This window comes from Symsagittifera roscoffensis, chromosome 1 (assembly GCF_963678635.1).
Source record: "Symsagittifera roscoffensis chromosome 1, txSymRosc1.1, whole genome shotgun sequence".
NCBI classification, from domain to species: Eukaryota; Metazoa; Xenacoelomorpha; order Acoela; family Convolutidae; genus Symsagittifera; species Symsagittifera roscoffensis.
This window is the reverse complement of record NC_087062.1, coordinates 43,318,272-43,338,235: the sequence shown is the minus strand read 5'-3', so window position 1 is coordinate 43,338,235 and position 19,964 is coordinate 43,318,272. Positions and strand designations below refer to the sequence as shown.

The 19,964-nt window shown below is 46.3% G+C and overlaps 1 protein-coding gene across 2 annotated transcripts in view; it reads right to left on the bottom strand.

Annotated features, from left to right (window-relative positions):
* LOC134844800 (inhibitor of nuclear factor kappa-B kinase subunit epsilon-like) overlaps window positions 1–19,964 on the bottom strand; it is a 572,416-nt gene that overhangs the window by 289,593 nt on the left and 262,859 nt on the right. The gene's annotated exons all lie outside the window — the stretch shown is intronic.

The following is a 19,964-nucleotide window of genomic DNA, read 5'->3' as shown; positions in this document are numbered from 1 at the left end:
TGCAAGCGGTAACAGAAGAGACACGTAACCGGAACCAGCAACTGCGGCCAATGACTTCAAGATTGATTATAGGGCAGCCGCGAGGGGATGTTCTAAATAGAGTGCAGCAGGAACTGGTGACGAAAGAGATCGAACAAAAAGTGAAACTTGAACTGGAGAATGAGAAACTACAGGAGCAACTGAATACCTTCGAAGCAACAGGTCGAGGAGACTAAGGCACAAAGCAGTTTGAGCATGAAACTTAATGTGATGTCCGGTCAGAGGTTCGGCATGGTGCCACAAGGAAGCAAGATATAGTCGATAATCTCAGTGGCTGGACATCAGGTAATCAGAAATCTGAGTGAACCATCCGAGTTCACTTTGATGCATTTGGACACATATGCAGATTATCTGAGGCAGGTGGAGCCACGCACTGAGTCGAGAGCTGTGCGAGCACTACTAACAACGGGTGGCTCTAGCATGAAGAAACTTCATGGACGCTACCTGGAGGTCTATGGGCCGTATCAAGTGATGCTGAACGTGGATGGAATCAGTATCTACACTAGGACTTATGTAACAACAGATGATGACCAAATGGGGCAGATTTATTTGGGTGAGGAGGAACTCAAGGTCCGCAGGATAGGCCATGACGCCATGATGGAACAAGATGCAGTACACATTGGGTATGAAGCAGATGTACGGAACGAAAATCGGAGTCACAGGGCTTCTGGACACAGGAGCCGTAGTGAGTGTGATGCCGATAAAAACTTGGGAAAGATTGGGCTTCATGAGGGAGGATCTAATTCCAACGAATCTCCGACTGGCCGCCGCCAATCGAGGAGCTATTTACGTAGCCGGAAGAACACCAACAACGGTCCTCCACATGGGAGGACGGGATCTTTGGATGAGCTTCCTGGTGGTAGAGAATTTGGACGACGCCGACCAATTCATCTTGGGCTGAGATTTTGTCAGGAATTTTGACGTGAAGATTGACTTGAACAACAGTCTGATAAGGATTAGAAACCCGGACCGGAAGTATTTTAAGAAACCAATTAATAGGATTATAACAGACGAAAACAAGCTACCAATTTTGATAGATAGATAAGTAAAACTACAGCCAGGACAAGTTGTGGTGGCAATTTTTAGAATGAGAAATTTAAATTCGTTAAGCGATAGTAAACAGGTTTGTTTAGTACCGAATTCAAACAGTCAGAGTTCGGTGATTGAATGCCGGAGCTTCTCGGTAACGCGAAACGGACTGGGTGTCAGTGTGTTTTTGAACACACTGGACACCACGGTTGCAATCCAGCGTGGAAAGAAGCTTGGTTACGCTTTGCTGATGAGGACCGACTATGAGGAGACACAAAACTTGAAGAAACATAGTGTGAAAGACTGTCCTTATCATGCCAATAAAGATAAAAATTTAAAGAAGATTAACGAATTAAAATCTATTCATAAACTGTTTTCAATGAAATCCGAAACGGACGACGGCTTATCAAGCTGCTCGAATTTTCCGGAACGCCCCTCGTCATATGAACTAGAATCTGACAAACCGGTTTTGCCAGAGATAGAACATTTAAAAGGGAAAATAGGTGAGGGAGATTTCGAAAAAATGCGGGACGTTTTAAATCGGAACGCAGATGTATTTTCAAAACATAAAGCGGATATAGGTTGCTGTAATTTCGTCGAACACGAAATCGAACTTGAAGAGGGCGCCGTTCCCCATAGGGAAGGCGCAAGACGAATGACGCCACACAAGTCGGAAGCGTGCCGAGCGGAAATAGAAATGTTACTTGAATACGATATGATAGAACCCTCGAAATCGCCATGGGCTTGCGGGGTAGTAATGGCGAAAAAGAAAGGGGGACAGCTTAGGTTTTGTTGCGACTTTCGTTACTTGAACGCGGTAACGATAAAGGATGCGTACCCGATACCGCGAATAGACGAGAGCCTCTCTAAGCTTGGTGATGCCAAGTTCTTCACCACATTGGACTTGGGTTCTGCCTTCTGGCAGGTCCCTCTGCGGAAGAAGGATAGAGAGAAAACCGGATTTGCGTGCGAATTTGGATTGTACCAGTGGAAGAGGATGCCCTTCGGCTTGTGCAATGCAACGGCCACTTTTCAAAGACTGATGGCTCAGGCGTTGACCAGAGTGACCAAGAAGTACGGGAATCTCGTGTGTTACGTGGATGATGTAGTCATAGCGACACCAACCCTGGAGGACCACATTGATAGGCTCGATGAGGTCTTTGGATGCATGAAAAGAACAGGCTTGAAGTGCAAACCATCGAAATGTGAAATCCTTAGGGATTCAATCAAGTACCTGGGAAGAATGGTGGACAGGCATAGTGTGAGCAGTAGAAGCAGTAGAAGCAGTGTTGACATGGAAGGCTCCCAGAACGGACACACAGCTCCTGAGCTTCCTAGGATTTGCCAATTACTACCGGGAGTTCATAAAAGGATATGCGGACAAGGTGTATCCGATGCAGAAGCTGATGCGCAACAAAGGGAAAAAGTTCGAATGGAACGATGAAGCACAAGTTGACTTCGAGAACATAAAGCGGGAACTGTGCGAAGCGCCAGTGCTAAGCATGCCTACAGAAAAGGGCATGTATGTTCTTGATACAGACGCATCGGTAGTAGCCATCTCAGGAATATTGCATGAAGAGCAAGAATGGAATGGAAGAACGGTTCTCCGTCCCATTGCATACGGCAGCAAGGTCTTGAGTGACACAGAGATGAAATATGGCGCACCAAAAGCAGAAATGTTTGCAGTAATCACTTTCGTGGAAAAGTACCGTGCATACTTGGGGAGCGCTCCCTTCAAGTTACGCGTGGACAACAGAGCGTTATCCTGGTTGAAGACCTACTCGATGGATCAGAGTTATATTGGTAGATAGATAGTAAAATTGGATGGCTACCATATGATAATCGAACACAAGATGCGTGATAAACACCAAAATGCTGATAGCCGCAGCAAGAAAACTGAGTTCTATGAAAGATTGGAGCAGAAGCAAGCCAATCAGGCAGAAATAAAGGAAGGATTTTCGTTTCTGGACAGATAAACTTATGAAGCGCTTCCCTTAACGAGATGGTTGGATAAATCTGGACATCCAATTCCAGGGCATCCTGTGTTACCTGTAGAGAAAGCAGCCGAGATAAAGATCCTATCCAAGGAGGACCCGGTCCCCTTGGATCTGTTGCTGCGCTCGAATCTGGTCCGGCAAGAACTCTCTCGCATGAACATAAACAGCCTCTCATTGTTGGATAAAACGGTGCAGGTAACACCGCAAGTGATGCGGATGCTGGGTGGATTGTTAGAAAGAGAAGTGACCAGAGATGACCCCGAATGGACAGCAGCAGTCGCATCGATTACAGTCAGTGAGAAAGTGAAGGTCATGCCGTCCAGACGACAACACGAAAAGAACGAGAGGGATTGTAGGACAATAGTTCAGCAACTAGTATCCTCAATACCTCACGAGATTTTAACCAGTACTTCTTATGGACGGAAAGAAAAGGGAAGCAGTACGCGAAGGAAAACCGTTACCTTCGTGGACCAGGATGAAGGTGAGAAGATAGAACAAAACCTGCTGCAAGACTGTTTGTCCGGGGAGATGAACGATGGGAAGAGTCAGCGAGCACAAGATCAACACCCGGGACAAGAAAATTTGTCCGGGGAGTCTGAGATAGATGAAAAAATTCCTGATAAGAAACAGGATCTAGAGATCAAGGTGTTGTCCGGGGAGTTCAGATGGATGCGAAGATGGCACAGACATGATCTGGAGGAGCGTGCAGACTCCATCACAACCTCTTCAACAGATGACAATTCCCGAAACTCAGGAATGGACACCTATTCAGACAGGAACTCGAGCTCGGGATCAGAACTGTCCGAACTAGCGATCCACACACTACTAGTGGAAACTCGGGCAAAGGATCTGGACAGAGAGGTGTACCAGGATCCTGACAGCGATCGCTACCTTATACCAAGCGAAAGAGTCTTTGACAACGCAGCGGATGATTTGGAGACAATAGCGGTATCGAAACATTCGATAAGTCTGTTGCCGCAGAAAGAGGTAGTCAGTACTGATCTTCAGCCGTTTAAACAAGAAACACAGCCGTTCGCGAAGTTTGGGTGCGTTAAGATGGGAGAAGACACACACCAGCACAACGAGCTGAATAGTCAGATGAGGGTCATGAAGACGAACTTAAAGGCGAGATACAGACTCTCGGATCTTCTAAGGGCGCAGAGAAATGATCGCATGACAAGCAACCTGAAAAGGTGGATCGAGAATGGTTCTCCGGATAAAGGGGACCTCGAGGAAGATAGTTATCGCATTTTGAGACAGTATTTCACGCAGAGGGAAGGGAGGTTATATTCGAACAAGGACGGGATTGTGGCTTGCAAAAGAAGAGAGGAAGACAGAGTCCTATACAAGTATAACGCGATAGTGTTACCGCAACTCTATCAGACAGAACTGTTTTTCAGGTCACATGATCAGATGGGCCATCAGGGGATCGACAAAGTATATCAGAGGATTCATGCGACCACCTGCGACCACCTGATCAATACGTGATGCGACCACCTGATCAATACGTGGATAGCGAGACATGGTTGTCCGATGACGTTTCAATCGGATAATGGAACAGCTTTCGTAGGAGAGCTTACGAAAGAGCTTATGAGACGCTCATAAGTTGCTCAGGCTCCCTCCGCGACATACCCCCATCAGACGAATGGCTTAGTGGAAAGACAGAATAGGACGTAAGTGTCGATGCTGAGAGTATCTTGTTCCAGGTACATGACCGATTGGGACAGATACCTTCCGCAGGTGATGGGGGAATATAACAGCACGCAACACTCCACCACCGGAGTCAGTCCACACATGATGCTAACTGGACACGAGAAATCTTTACCCTTAACCTTCTTCTACCCAGAGTACGAGGGAAAGAAAACGTCCCCACAGTTCTACGTGAGGGATGTGATCAGACGCCAACAGCAGTTGAACGATTTGTGTAGACGAAATACTCAGCAAGCACAGGCAAGGCAGAGGAAAAAATTTGACAAGATAGCAGCTGGGGCGAAAGCTTACTCGGTGGGAGACTACGTATGGGTATTTCAGAACGTTATACCACCGAAAGGGACAAAAAAGCTCCTAAAAAAGTGGAGGGGACCCTTCACGATTACAGAGGTGCACCAGGAGGGACGCTTTTATAGACTGAGTACTGGCCGAGCCGCCCACTATGAGAACATCAAGCCACACAATCCGTCGACAGAAGACTGGTGTAAGACATGGAAGAAGGGGATTATCTAATGATGGATCCTGCTTGTGAGGTCAACGAGAAGGGCACCAGGGAGAAGAACTATGGAAACGAAGTCGTAGAGGAAGGAACGGATACACCGCTGAACCTGGATCCAAACGAGGTGATCGAAGCGGATGATGAAACCTTACCCTACGCAGAGGATGATTGGCAGGATCCCGAACAGATAGAGGTTCCCAAGAACTTGGAACCGGATCTTCCGTTCACGATACAGACTCGTCAGAAGGACGGGAAAGACCCAGAAAGAAATACAATCCTTACAGTGACGACCTTGTAGTGGATTGGATAGATCTGAAGAAGATAGTGGAAGAAGTAGTGGGTTTAGAAGAAAAAACTGTGTCACAAGACATTGACATAGTCGATGATCACGATGATGAATGGGTCGACGACCGGTCGAAACCCGAGGTAGAATTTGACGACGAGCAACAGCAGTCATATGAACAAGACTTGACGAACCTGCGTGTCTTAGAGTGGCTGAACGAAATGACCTCGGACCCAGAGGAGACCAGCGTCACGATTCAAGACGTAGGTCGTCAAAGCATGAAACACATCAAGACCGAACGAGATGATCCTTCCTGGGCTGCCCAGGAAGGACAACTACTCATTCCAGCTTCTAACCTCGACATGATACCCGGTATGCGATCGACGGGGACGTCGATGGATATTTTTGTCCGGGGAGTGGGGATAGGACTTACCCACCCTGAAAACTTGATCATAAAAAAATTAAAAATAGCAAGAGAAACAGGAGACTTAGAAGCAGAAACAGGCGAAGAACCTAAGAAAACTGACATAGGTAGGGTAGTTGAGTCATATTTTAACTTACCAAAAGAATATTCAAGTAACATAATACTAACAGACAGTGATTTCATACTCACAAATAGAACATGTGCGATAGCAATCACAGCCGACATGAGTTTTAGGACAGCGTTAGCGGCAGATTTTAAGAGAGAATACAAAAACGTGGAATTTTTTTGGAAGCAAAGACCAGGGATAGGGGGCGTACAGCCTTACCTCCGGCGGTGTCGCAGATACCGGGAAAATACCTATGCTTCTTGGTAACGAGGGCGACAGAGAAGCAGCACGTGGACCCAGAGAACCTAGTCTTGTCCTTGACGAGGCTGAGGGACTTCCTCGTGGAAATGGACGTGAAGGAGCTCTCGCTTCCAGTGTACGATCCAAACAGAGGACGACTGCATCCTCGGGAATTGTACGCGCTTGTACACGTGATATTCTCTGATACTAATAAACAAGTATATTTACATAAGAAATTTTACTTAAGTATAGGCTGAGTGACGTGCGAGAGGGTGTTAGGCTAAAGACTAAGTTGTATGTAATGTGTGATATGTGTGTTATGTTATGTTATGTGTTAGGTTATTAAGATCGTGGGTAAGAAGGGGTTAGGGACCATGAACAACTGGATGACGATCGTAGGAATAGATTCAAAGTTTGGACTGTCCAATCTTAGGTCGAATTCCAAAATTTTAGAGACCGATTGATTTTAATAAATTTTAGGATAAATATCTTTTTATCTGAACTGTTTTTAAGCAAATTTAACGATATATGTTAAGGTGAAACTGACAAGTGTGATATTTGTGACTTCTTTTCTAGATCTTGATTGATCATGTAATTACTCACTTGAGTCAAAACCTTGAAATCGAATCGAATCAAATCAAATCTGAAGGCCAGTATGGATAATTTCAACTTGGATGAATTGATGGACCTGGCAGAGGCATACGTAGGACCGATGATAGATGCGATCTATCGTCGGCTGATGGATTGAGACTTCGCTCTGGAGGACCCAGAGGTAGTCATGTTGCTGACCGCCCTGATCAACATCTTGGGGCATGACAACCGTGGGGACCGCCCCACGGAAGTCCTCTTGATGGCAGCATATGGAGAGAGGTGAGTACTAGACCGCCCGAACATGAGAGTGATGAGGTGGAGAAACGGGGCTCTCTCAGGGAGTGACTTGGCGAATGAGCCTGGATTGGGAAGCAATCGGAACAGATGGCGTTGACAACGGCCGTGGAGAAAGTGATACCTGCAAGGAGTAATCCTCGTGGGCAGTCCCCGATGGAGCTCTTGACGCCTCGAGAAATGAGTCAGACAACGGAGACACGGCTCCCGACAGCGACAGATCGAGTGACAATCCCGGACCCTAGAGACACCTTGAGTGACCCCGTCGTGGAACAAACGGCGAGGAAGCTGATAGAGACAGCTGGACGACTGGTCGCCAACAAGAATGCGCCAGGTTCCGGGGTGACTGCACCCTGTGGAACAATCGACAACACGGGCAGAGTACGACTCTCCCAGACCGTGATCAGACAGGGGATAAGTGACGTGACGCCACTCATGGGGAGTTCGAAGGCCCCAGAGAGAAGAAAACAGAAGATGCCAGCAAAGAAAGTGTCTCGTGTAATGGACGTACAAAAGAACAATCAATTGAGATATAATTTTACGGGAGTTCCGGAGACAGATCCGAGAGCTTGCTTCAATCGAGCGACTTGGAACCCGGCAGTAAACCTGCAGCAACCACCACTGGGGACATCACATTTGATACTGGGAGACAGCTTGGTCAGAGTACTATCGAATTTGAGGACCTCTTGGGTCACCACGGTGATGGCCTTCGGAGGCGCGACGATAGCCCAGTTATATCGAATGGTGGAACTAATGAATCCAGGGAGGATCCCCAATGTGATGATCCTGGTTGGAACGATTGACATCTCCAGAGGTTCGGACGAACAGGAAGCACTATGGGAATCAATGATGGTGTGTTTGTTTACTACCCTCTGGCAGAAATTCAATTGCGCGGTACTGACCGTTTGCACTGTGCCAATGAACACGAGGAGTTTGACAGCAGCAGGAAGAAGGCACAACGAAGGAGTCGTCAGGTGGAATAACATCTTGAGGAATCTCGCAAGTCGGAATGCCGGAAGAATGATCCTCATGGACATCGAACATGAGTTCAGAGCTATGAATCAGGCCAGACTGACCACGGACGGCATCCACTTCGATAGTATCGAAGGGCAGGCTTGGTTGAATAGAGTCTTCCAAGAGCGGTTGGATGAACTAGAGGCGGAACTCTTTGACACAGGAGTGCTGAAGGAAGAAGGAACAGCGAATGACGCGGTGACTACCACGTTTGTGCCTCCTAGCCTGGAGGCGCGCTTGGGGACGGCCCCGGCCGTCACGAACTGCGCAAAGCGGGGCCCCAGCGAACCGGGTCAAAGGACAGACGTACAGGAACGATTGGGAGAGGCGCCGATTAGGAGGACCATCCATCCTAGGAGAAGAATAGGAACTGTCAACCCAATCGAAGAGACAGCCAGCACGTCTAGATCGGACACGAGATCGGAGACGACAGGTGCCAGTCGAGAGGAGAGACGCCCGGGCAGAGGCTCGTCGTTGATGTGGTCGGGACCCATGCCATCTCCCTGACATGTATACAAAGACGAACTAATGAAGCTGGATCTCCAGAGGGTAAGCTTCATCGAAGAGGCAAGGAGGATGCTGAATGGAGCGACGCTATCCGTCAGCAGTCTGTACTCGATAACCGTCGTAGACTGGTTGATAGCCACTGGCATAAATTTCAGCTCCACGACGGCCTTGAGATTTGCTGACCTAGAGGGACTGCCCTCTAACAACACAATGGGACCAGTGAACGCGAGACCATTGCAAGATGTGAGAATGAATCATGATGAAGGGAATCGAGAAGAGAGACCTGGAAGATTTCTAGTGACAAGGGCGCCGATCGGACAATATGTGAAGATGTTCAGGCAAGTGAGCTCACCGCCATGCCATGTAAAGGAAAGAATATACCCGAAACTAGTGAATCAAGATGGTGATGTCCAAAGATACGGCGGGTTGAAAGCGATAAAGAAGGATGAGACCATCTTCGCCGCCTATGACAAAGCAGAAATGAGGAAGGCCAAGATCATGATAGTAGCGAATTCAGAGTTCGTGTATACCTCCACGTCTCTGTTTTGGCCGGACGTTATAATGTTGGCAGCGGTCGATCTGGACCTACTGCAATCGGTATCTCTGGCTATAGGGATACAAAGGCAGACGGACATGAACCCAATTACGATCGTGTTTGCTGGCATCAGTGACCATCTACACGGTGGGGGTTTTCTGAGCAGACTCAGAGATCCTACAACGGCGGAGAATGCTGTGTGGCCAGCGATAAAAGATATCCTTGAGTCGATGGGTGAGGTGGTGGATGCGACGAAGGAAGGGTCGTTCACCAAAGTGACACCGAGAGTAGTATTCGCGTTGTCTCCGGGGTATGCATATCTCCCGGATGGACTGAAATTCGTGTATGCGATTGTGACCTTGCTTTCGGAAAGAAAATGTGATGTGATCATATCGGCCCCAAATCGCATGATAGAGATGGAGAGCCTGAGGCCACTCAGGGCTGAACTACTTGCAGTGTGGTCGGATATCTCGAGCGCGATGAGAGGATTCAAGGACCGTGCGCTACACATGTTGGTGTTGGACGAGGTGCTGTGGTTGAAAATGTCCAATTTCAGTCGACTGCTCAAACTGAAACTGGGAATAGACGACGACCATCGAGTGATCGCAGCGATGTCCAACGACTTATGATTCCGAGCAATGGAAGTGACAGGTGAAAACAAGAGAAGGAAAAATTCACTAGAGACGAGAGCTCATTTGGAGGCGATGGTTTTGAGAACCAAGCCGGAAGCCAACCAGTGGCTACACCTAAATCCTCGAGTAGCGGCATTGGGTGCAGATGCTTTTGAGCAAGGCCCTGTGATGTTCACGAAGATCCATGCCTATTTGTTAAAGGAGGTGAACCTAGCGGAAGGTGCCGAAGAAAAGACTGCTGAATTTGTGAACAGAATGTGTCAGACTGCCCTGGAAACCTGCACTGGAATGTGTCAGAATGCTGGAGGGGTTGGGAGCCGGATGGACCGCGTCCTTCTTGGCGGGGGTCTACCTGAAGGTCTCTCATTACTTATTTGAGGAGTTTCTCCAAGCAGTAGTGGAGGTGTCAATAGTGGAACTGATAGCCTTGTTCGTGACGTTTGGAGCATAGAGTTTCGTGAAGGGACCGGCGATGCTGCTCACCGAGGGAATCCAGAACCTGCAGTTGGATGGACTTCTAACACTGATTGCGATTGCCCACGGAAATTTGGGAGGACGAATGAAATTGACACGTTCAGAGCAGATGAGAGAGAGAGTGAGGAATTTAGATATGAAGAAATCCACGGACTCGTGGAATAGAATGAGAGACCTGAGACACACTCTTATCCAGTATCTCTTACAATAGAGTCGCTTTGGAGCGGGGGAGGGTGAGACTGTCGAAGGTGAGGAGGATGTTAGGCGACATGTTGGATGCATGCCCTTGTTAACCGATCTGAGCTTGGCTATGAGAACCGATCCCTTAGCACTGATCAGAGGAGTCACGGAGTTTGTGACAGTGATCTATGGACCAGCAGTCACGTTTGCGTTCCCTGACGTTAAGGTGGAGGCGTATAGGAGGTCGGTGCTGCACCTGAACCTCATATCAGCAGTGGACGGTAGTGCACTGAACTGGTGTGAGCAGCACACTTTGCGGGAGCTCATGAGCGAAGATCTGTTATTTGCGAAAATATCAGAGCCAGAGATGACAGTCATCAATTTTGACGATCACTTCCGTCATCGCATGGGAGAAGTAGGAAGAAAACACATCGAGGTGTTTCCGAAGCTTTGGAATCTGAGACCCTATGATAAAACGAATGGTGAGATAACCAGAGTGCCTCGTCTCACTGCAGCATATCATAAAGTGAGAGAGGAGACGAAAGACCGGGGTGATTACGAGAAGCTGCCGGAGGCAAGCCCTGAATTCCCTCTGATAAGAAGGTTGTTGCTCGGAGCAGTCTCCGTGGTACAAACTCCTAGGTTGAGAGCATTCGAAACCAATGAAAGGAGAATAGGGAATTTCGTAGCAACGATGGATACATACTTTGTGGGAAGAAATGCCGATGTGTTACAGTACACACGATTTGCCTATACGGATCAAGCGACGAGAAGGCAAATAAGCAACGCCGCGACTCCCAAACCTGGAAGATTTGACGAGGAATGGGCGGGATTAGACTTAGCGCCTATGAAGATGAGAGGCAGGACCGAACTGCCTGAGGCCTCCTTGATCCTGACTAATGTGAAACCGGAGTTGAAGGTAGTAGGAACGCTGCGAACGAGAACCTTCCTAGCACCCTCTGGCTGCGAGGAAATCAAAGTGGTCCATGGAGAAGAGGAAGATAGATCGGCCGGTACATTGATCATACCGAAGTTTCCGGAAGGAACCGACAATGATAAGCAAGGACCCTCGAGCTCAAAGAAGGATAGGTCAGAAGGAGATGACAGACAGGGAGGAAGCCGTCAAACCGAAGAACCCATGCAACAAGATGCAAGTCAAGCTGGTGGGGAAGACGACAGAGCATCGACAGGAGGAGTATCCAGCCTGGATTTCAATATCTTCAGTGATCTTGAGAACAAAGCGGATACGTTAGAGACGACTGAGCCAACGGATGAAGGCATTTCGACACTGGAGCCTCCGTCAGCCTTTATGGAAATGAAACGGAATTTGCCGGAGAGCACCTCTCCTGGCAATTCAAGAAATAACGAACAAAGAATCCTCATGGAATCGCCTAGAAAAAGAGGAATAGAGGGCTCAGCCAGAGTACCTTTCTTGGGAACGTTGCCCGAAGAAGAATGGGAAGTACATCACCGAGACCACGAGAGTAGGACGGGATGCAAATTGGACAGAGTGGCGTTCATGGAAGAAGTCTGGACAGTGGTTCAGAGCTATGGGACCCAGTCCATTCTGAAAACAGGTCTCAATCGACCCTTGATGCGGGAAGTCCTTGACAAGCTTGATGAGTGTGAAGGGAGATTGAGTGAGTTGTTGATTGACTCAGCCACGGATGAAAGTGAAGCCAATTCTCCCATCAAGATGACACCGCAGGACGATAAAGGTAGGTGGTGTATCTGTGAAGAACCAGGAGAGGAACGATGCGATCGAAATTGGTGATTGATAAGATCAACGCGATGAAAATGAAGTTAGGCAGCAGAGTGATGCCGAGGAGAGTAGGAAAGACGAAGGTGGATTCAGAGTTATCGATGAAAGCTGTCAATTCAGCGAAAAGGAAACGAGTCGAAGAGGTCATGGATTTGGGACAAGGTGATTATCAATTGCCTGGCACAGATAAAATGTTGACTGATATAGCGATGGTGCCACCCATTCTCATGGCGGGAATAAAGTCAACAGGTTATAAATCCAAAAGGAGTGACCTCACTCTGACTGGAGCAACCTTAGAAATGGAAATACTCAGCCAATGTGGAGAGAGCACAATGAAAGACTTTAAGCCATCTCCAATGAATCACGGAAGGGGAAATGTCGCAGGACAACTAGTACCAGTAGAGTATAACCGACTGACAGTATTGGAGGCTGTGTCGATGGATGAGCCTGCCGATGCATACATGAAGATGTTGGAGTACCGAAACTCGGCTAGAGGGTATGTGATAGCTCTGGAGGGCAAGAGTGCCATGGATGGTTATCTGGAGACAATGTTGCAAGGCACCACCCTCAAGCAGAAGGCGTACGGGACTTTAGCGTCGTCTGAGATACAGGCAGAAACGATGGAGCAGTTGGTGAGCCTGCCATGGAAAGCAGTGGTGTTACGGTAATTCGAAGAAGAAATGAGTACTGCGCCAAGAATACACGCTCTCATGGCAGTACCTTATGTAAGAACAGAGTTACAACTGAGGTTTGCTTGGTTCATGATGGGACTGACTCGCGAAGAATATGATTCAGAAGAAAGGAAGAGGTAAAAAGAAGAGAAATTTTTCTTATGACGAACCTGAGGGATCTGATAGTCCAAGAGGGAGCAGCAGTAGCATGTGCGAAGCGGAGGGACGCTCTCTGTTTCATTCGATTCATGATAGAGCAGATTTCAGTACCTGCATTGAACACCTGTGTCAAGATGCTGAGGTAGGGCGATGAGCGAGCGAAAGCCTTACTCTTGCTAGCACTGCTGGATATGCAGCAAAGCAAACCGATGAGGGTGAATATGAAGGAACCCGAGGAGTTAGAGCCCATGAGAAAGGTAGACGAAATCAGGAGATTCTCAAACAAGGAGCTGAGACTCACTAAAGAATCTATGGGGGCACTGCCGAAATCCAGTGAATACTGTGGACCGATCAAGAAGAAGTCGTTCAGCTACGTACTCGGAATCATAGGGATAGCGTACAACCCTTTCCTGAGTGAAGACATACGCGATTGCTTCTTCGAGTACGAGCAGGCAGAGTTACTAAGATTCTGGACGTCGAGAATTGTAACAATTAAGAGCGCTAATAATCCACAGACCAAATTGGGACTGGTCTTGGAAGAAGAGGTGACTGCACCTTCCGTACTAAAATCCGACAAAAGAGTGGAGTTTGGGTTGCGATTCTCAGATGAATTACTGAGAACGAGCTTGATGGCAGTGAGGGAATTGATGAGGCCATCACGGTTTCCTAGTCCCAACGCTGACTCGATATTACGGGCGACACAAGACGTGCAGAGGGAGCTTAATGCAGGCTGTAACCTGTGTGACCTTAACATCATATATAATGTGGTGATAACGGCCTCTAGGAGCAACGGTGAAGATAAAGTGGAGTTGCCTGGCTGGGGACCAGAAGACTGGGTCAAACCTGGTAGCTGTCTGGCGGAAGTCTGTGGACTGGAGAGTCACGTTTGTGGAAGTCTGGACTGTGTGAAGACCCTAGAGAAACAACACAAGCAATTGACGGTTTTGTTTGGAAACGTCGTGATGAAAGCAAGAACGGAAACAGAACTGATAGCGGATTGTCATGGAGGAACCGAGGTGAATCTAGTGACTGCACTAGGATTCTACAGCATGTTTAGTTCTTTAGAGTCACTATTGAATCTAGAACAGAGACATGAGATGGTCACTGCCATCAGTGTAGAAGTATTCCCAGGAGTTCTGCAAACCGAGCGGAAACACATAGGAAAATGGAGGGAAGCGATTGAGGCAATATGAACATCAGACACAGTGAGACTTATTGTATACCATCAGGAGCACGATTTTTGGTGGGCTCGACCTTGGCTCCAATGTGCAAGAGCAGATACCCGGTGCATTTCGTAGCTGTGAATGTAAAGAGTACGAGAACGATCGTGGATCAAGCCTTCTCAGTGCCAAAGTGTGTGAGACTGACGAGAATGTCCGAAAAATCTTACGAGTTGCTATGTAAGATGTTCTCAGCAGTTCCAGAGAGAACAATCTTTTGTTGATCTGGGACTCTGGAGAGCTGCTCTCCATGGGTTTACCAGACTCATCACGGCCCATAACAATAGTGATAGTGGGAGTTATGATGGCGATACGATGGCTGGAAGCTCATGTGAGAGAGAACAATAGACAGGAAGCGCCAACGAGAGAACAGTTGCAGAAATTGGATTGTCTAAAAATTGTAGATCTTTTTGAGACAATATGCAAGATTCTGAACATTCCGATGGAAGTGAAAAAGATATGGGCAAGAAGACGACTGATGCCATGGTTTAGAGCCAACATGACTGCATGGTTGTACGAATATGCCAAGAAGCATATGTCGAAGCACGGCAGAGTGTACAGTGGATATCAGCTGGACATTGGAGCAGGAGCTTTCAAGCGAGCTTTCGTGACTCATCGGAATGCAGTGAACACCGCTGTAAAAAGAATTTCCAGGACAAGTGAACGTAATGGAAAGGAGAAGGAAGAGATATTGAAGGAAGATTTGGAGAGAAACGTGACGTTGTGTCTCCACAAGAGCTTCTACCTTATTACAAACAGAGGGTAGAATAGCAGAAGTGTTGGAGGACTGCTTTCACCAGCGTCAAAATAGCTAACGATGTGTTGCAAGACACAGAAACTGAAAGTGCAGAGTCAGTGTCACAGGAGGAAGACATGGAACATTGACAAATGGTCGAAAGAACAAGATGCAAAAAGAAAGAAAATTAGAAGAATTTAGAAGTTTTAGAACTTCTAATCGACGAAAAGAAGATAAACAAAGGAGTTACAAAGAAGAAGTTAAAACTCAGAATTGTTTTGTATGTGTGAAAAAACTCAAGTGAGAAACCAAGCAACCCAGTTGTAATTGAAAACTGAAACATTTAGTTGAGTTTTGAACATTAAAGAACTTGTTGCATTTATAAATTTGCATTTTGATTTTAGTTAGTGGCTTTAGAGACACTTAATATTTATTTAGAAAGTCTTGAGTAAAGAGTATATTTAAATATTCCAGCCTGCATGACTGTTTTTAATCACCCAGGAGAACTGGTCACTTTGTGGTGACATGAAAGGCTTGGGTAGTCTCTCGAAGAGGGAGATTGTTTCATTGTTCTTTCTGACGTTTCTTAGTTTTAATATTCAGGACAATAACAAACAAGATTTCCGAAGGGAAGGAGCATAGTAAGATAATTTTAGCTCGTTGGTTGGCAGGACTATCCTGCAAACCGACACCTTTTAAATCTAGGAGAAAAAGTTTTAATCAGGACATTGACATTGGAAGTCGGAAAATATGTTTTAATCTTAGGTCATATCCTCAATGAGCAGATTAATGAAAGAATTTAAAGGCTATAGTGATGTAGTATGATGCCATTTATATTCTGCAGTGAGTCGTGGATAAAAGTAATTTCGTGCATTTTGTAAATTCTGTTCGATGACACTGTACCTATTTTACGAACATTAGGAGATTCAATGAGGACATTGATCGGACCGGACTGTCCGGGGAGTATGTGACATTCGACCAGAATTTTAGCAGCGAACCTTCCGAATTGACAGTTTTAAGCGATTAACGACGTTATTGGAACGATTAGTCAAACGGTGAAGGTCAAGATATTCTGGTGTTTTGAAAATTTAAAAATTCGAAGTTTGACGTCATATTTCTGAGAAACGTCAGAAACGGCCATTTTGGCAGAAAAGCGAGAAAAAAACACAACAACATTATATGCCAGTCGGTCATATTTGGAAGTTTGACCTTGAGAAAAACAAGAACGCTTAATTTTGGAGTGAAATTAGATTTTTCAAAAATTCGAATGGAGCCTGTCATGCACGATTTTCTCGCAATAACTGAAAACCGAAAAAGAGAAATCAGAACGATTGAGTAACAATCGCGGAAAAGTTGCCAGAAAAATCAGTAGGAAATTGCTATTCGCAATTTCCGTCACAATAAAACTAGAGTAGAGCTGTCCTATCTGAAACAGAAGGAAGCGTATTCCCGAGAACTGGACTATTATTGCTCGACTGGATTATTATTCAAACTGGACTAGAGTGAACCTTCGATGGAAAGGTGGACAGCTTGAGTGTCCCAATGGTTCACGGGAAACTATACTCTAGAGTTCAAACTTGTTCCTGTTATTGAAACTGATAAACATTAAACTCATTTAGTTATATTATTTAATTCTCGAGTTGCTTACCAACTTAATTACTCCCAGTTCTTGAGCGTGCTACGATGTGAGTACCTAATTTAAATTTCTAGAGTGTGTTTTTTGATTGTTATGTTGAGGTAAGGCGAGTTTTAGGTTGATCAATCTGAAATGGATCGAAGTTCCACTGTCTAATAAAAAGTAACTTAACGGATTGTTCTGACCCGGTTTTTAACGGCGTTCATGTATTTGGGTATCTAGAGACCTAAGTATGGGGACGTTCTTAGTTCTAGAGTGGGGGGGATATTTTGGTAGTAGCCTTTAAGCTGTAACGGGTCGTAGTCTCATGTCACAAGCGAACCGAATTGGCTCCGACTGATTTGAGGTAGAAAAACACAAGAGATAGTGTCCCTGACTCTTGAGCCAATGGTTATAGGGCCTATTTTTCTTAAGCCCCATGTGTGACTACAGTAGACGAATGTTACATAGTGTTTTTATGGCGCTCCTGGGTGTTTACGACATCAAGACTACGGAGTCGAACCCACTTGAGACAGCTTCGGGCTGCATGCCCATTCTAGAGTACCGGTGGTACGGTTCGGCAGGAACGTGCAAACCTTCCGGTTGTACCGTGATAGCTTTTTAAGAAAACTCGAGAAAACTTCATGGTACGCTCTCCGAACGAGGCTTAGCTAACCGAGTAAAAGGGGTCAACTAGGGGGACAAAAACACGAGCAAAAAGACAAAAAGCGAAACAAAAACCATAAAACGAAAAAAGACAGTGACTTTGACACCAGATTAGTTGGATCAAACCTTTATATTAATTAAATAGTATACCCATACTGTTTTACAAGTTCGATCGTTTCGATCAACCTAGCAATTTAACCCAGTAACCTCAATAAAGTGCCCGAGTGTGGGACGTTGTCAAGGGTTTTCAGATAGCTTGGAACTTAGCTGGACAACAAGGAGACTTGACTGGAAGAGGTGACCAGCCGAGTGGGAAAGTGGTTCAGGAGCACTTGAGCTGAACCAATAGGAGACTTGACTGGATGAGGTGACCAGCCGAGTGGGAAAGTGGTTCAGGAGCACTTGAGCTAAACCAATAGGAGACTGGACTGGAAGAGGTGACCAGTCGAGTGGGAAAGTAGCCAAGAAGGATTTGGCAGTTCACGAGTTCTCAAGTTGGGCAGAACGGGTATCGTTAAAATCCACATTACATTATAGGAGATAAGTGTAAAATTGGATAAGCGAAATCCCCCGGTTTTGAGGAACATTTTTACTTGAGCAGGCCTGAAGACAGGTCTACGGTTTTCTCTTGAGAGGTTTAGCACCCGGCGCTTAAGTTAATTTTAGGCTTAAGAAGGGGGGCTAAAAAGGTGGGAGTTTAGAAGGGGGCTGGTTAGGTTAGAGGTTGGCGGTTGCAAATTGTAAAAAGGGGGGAAATTAGAGTAACTAATTAATCGACATCGTTGATTTAGTTACATTAGTCATTAACACGCGTTGGTAATAATAGGTGGATATCCAAATTTAAACTCGAGTTAAGGCAGGTACCCTGGTCGGATTGGTAGGGGGAACGGACATAGAAAATTTTTGTGAGATCCGATAAGATCATTAGTTGGGGGGAGGAAAACGCGTGGCAATTAGGTACCAGACATTTTTTCGATAGAAGGTAGACATTTGTCACCTTTGAATTTTAGGTGGGTTCATCTCTCTGTTTTTATTATTTTTACTTGTTTAGATTTTTTGTTGCATTTTGGCGAGTTGCTTGGAACAGTGAAAAAGAGGTAACTAAAAAAAAAAAAAAAAAAAGGGGGGGTCAGCATTTGGCCATCAAGCGAGGGTTTTTGGGAAAATTTTTACTAGAGCTTGAGTGGTGGTACAAGGTACAGTGAATCAAGAAGTCCCTACAACGAAGAAGAAGGAGGTCCCACCGCTCAAACACTTGTTAACTGTCTTGGGACAGTGCCAAAGAAGTCTTGGGACAGTACCAGAGAGGTCTTGGGACAGTGCCAAAGAAGTTTTGGGACAGTGCAGTCTGGGGACAGTCTTGGGACAGTGCAGTCCTGGGATAGTCTTGGACCAGAGCAGTCTTGGTACAGTCTTGGGATAGTACAGTCTTGAGACAGTACAGTCCTGGGACGGCACAGTCTTGGGATAGTGGTCTTGGGATAGTGGTCTTGGGACAGTGGTCTTGGGACACTAGTCTTGGGACAGTGGTCTTGGGACAGTGGTCTTGGGACAGTGGCCTTGGGACAGTGGTCCTGGGACAGTGGTCTTGGGACAGTGGTCTTGGGACAGTGGTCTTGGGACAGTGGTCCTGGGACAGTGGTCTTGGGACAGTGGTCTTGGGACAGTAGCCTTGGGACAGTAGTCTTGGGACAGTAGCCTTCGGACACTGGTCTTGGGATAGTAGCCTTGGGACACTAGTCTTGGGACAGTAGTCTTGGGACACTAGCCTTGGGACAGTAGCCTTGGGACAGTAGTCTTGGGACAGTAGTCTTGGGACAGTAGTCTTGGGACAGTAGCCTTGGGACAGTAGTCTTGGGACAGTAGTCTTGGGACACTAGCCTGGGGACACTAGTCTTGGGACAGTAGTCTTGGGACACTAGTCTTGGGACAGTAGTCTTGGGACAGTCTTGGGACAGTGGTCCTGGGATAGTACTCTCGGGACAGGGGTCTTGGGACACTGACAAAAAGTACTGGGACAGTACCGAACATTCTTGAGAAGCCTGGGACGGTACAAAAAAGAGTAGGGAGGTAACTGGAAGTCTTGGGACGGTATAAAAATTGGAGTAAAATTACAATAAGTATTTTAAGACAGAATTAAAACAGAACAAGACTAGTCGGAACCCGGTACGGTTGTGACCACAAATAAAGAAAGTTTCTCGAAAGGTTTTGAAAGAGAACTGGGAACATCGTTTTTATCACGTTGTATATTTCCTTTTAATAATTTTTCCACAAAAGATTTTATTCTTAGAATAGAATTGTGTATATAGTAATATTGTAAATAGGAGCAATTGTAAATAGAAATAATGAGACGGAGTAGGGTACCGGTGCTCGAAAAAAGGTCAACTGGATCAAACACGAAATATAACTCGTCGCTGCGCGGAACGACATCAATGGGCCAAAAGAAGACAAAAGATAACTTTTCAGTTAGTATGGTCAGCACGAGGAGTAGTACTGAGAACGAGACGAGAGAAGGTGCTAAAGACAAACAGGCGGAGCCCACAATTGAAATCGATCTAGAGACACCAGACCAGAGCGTAGA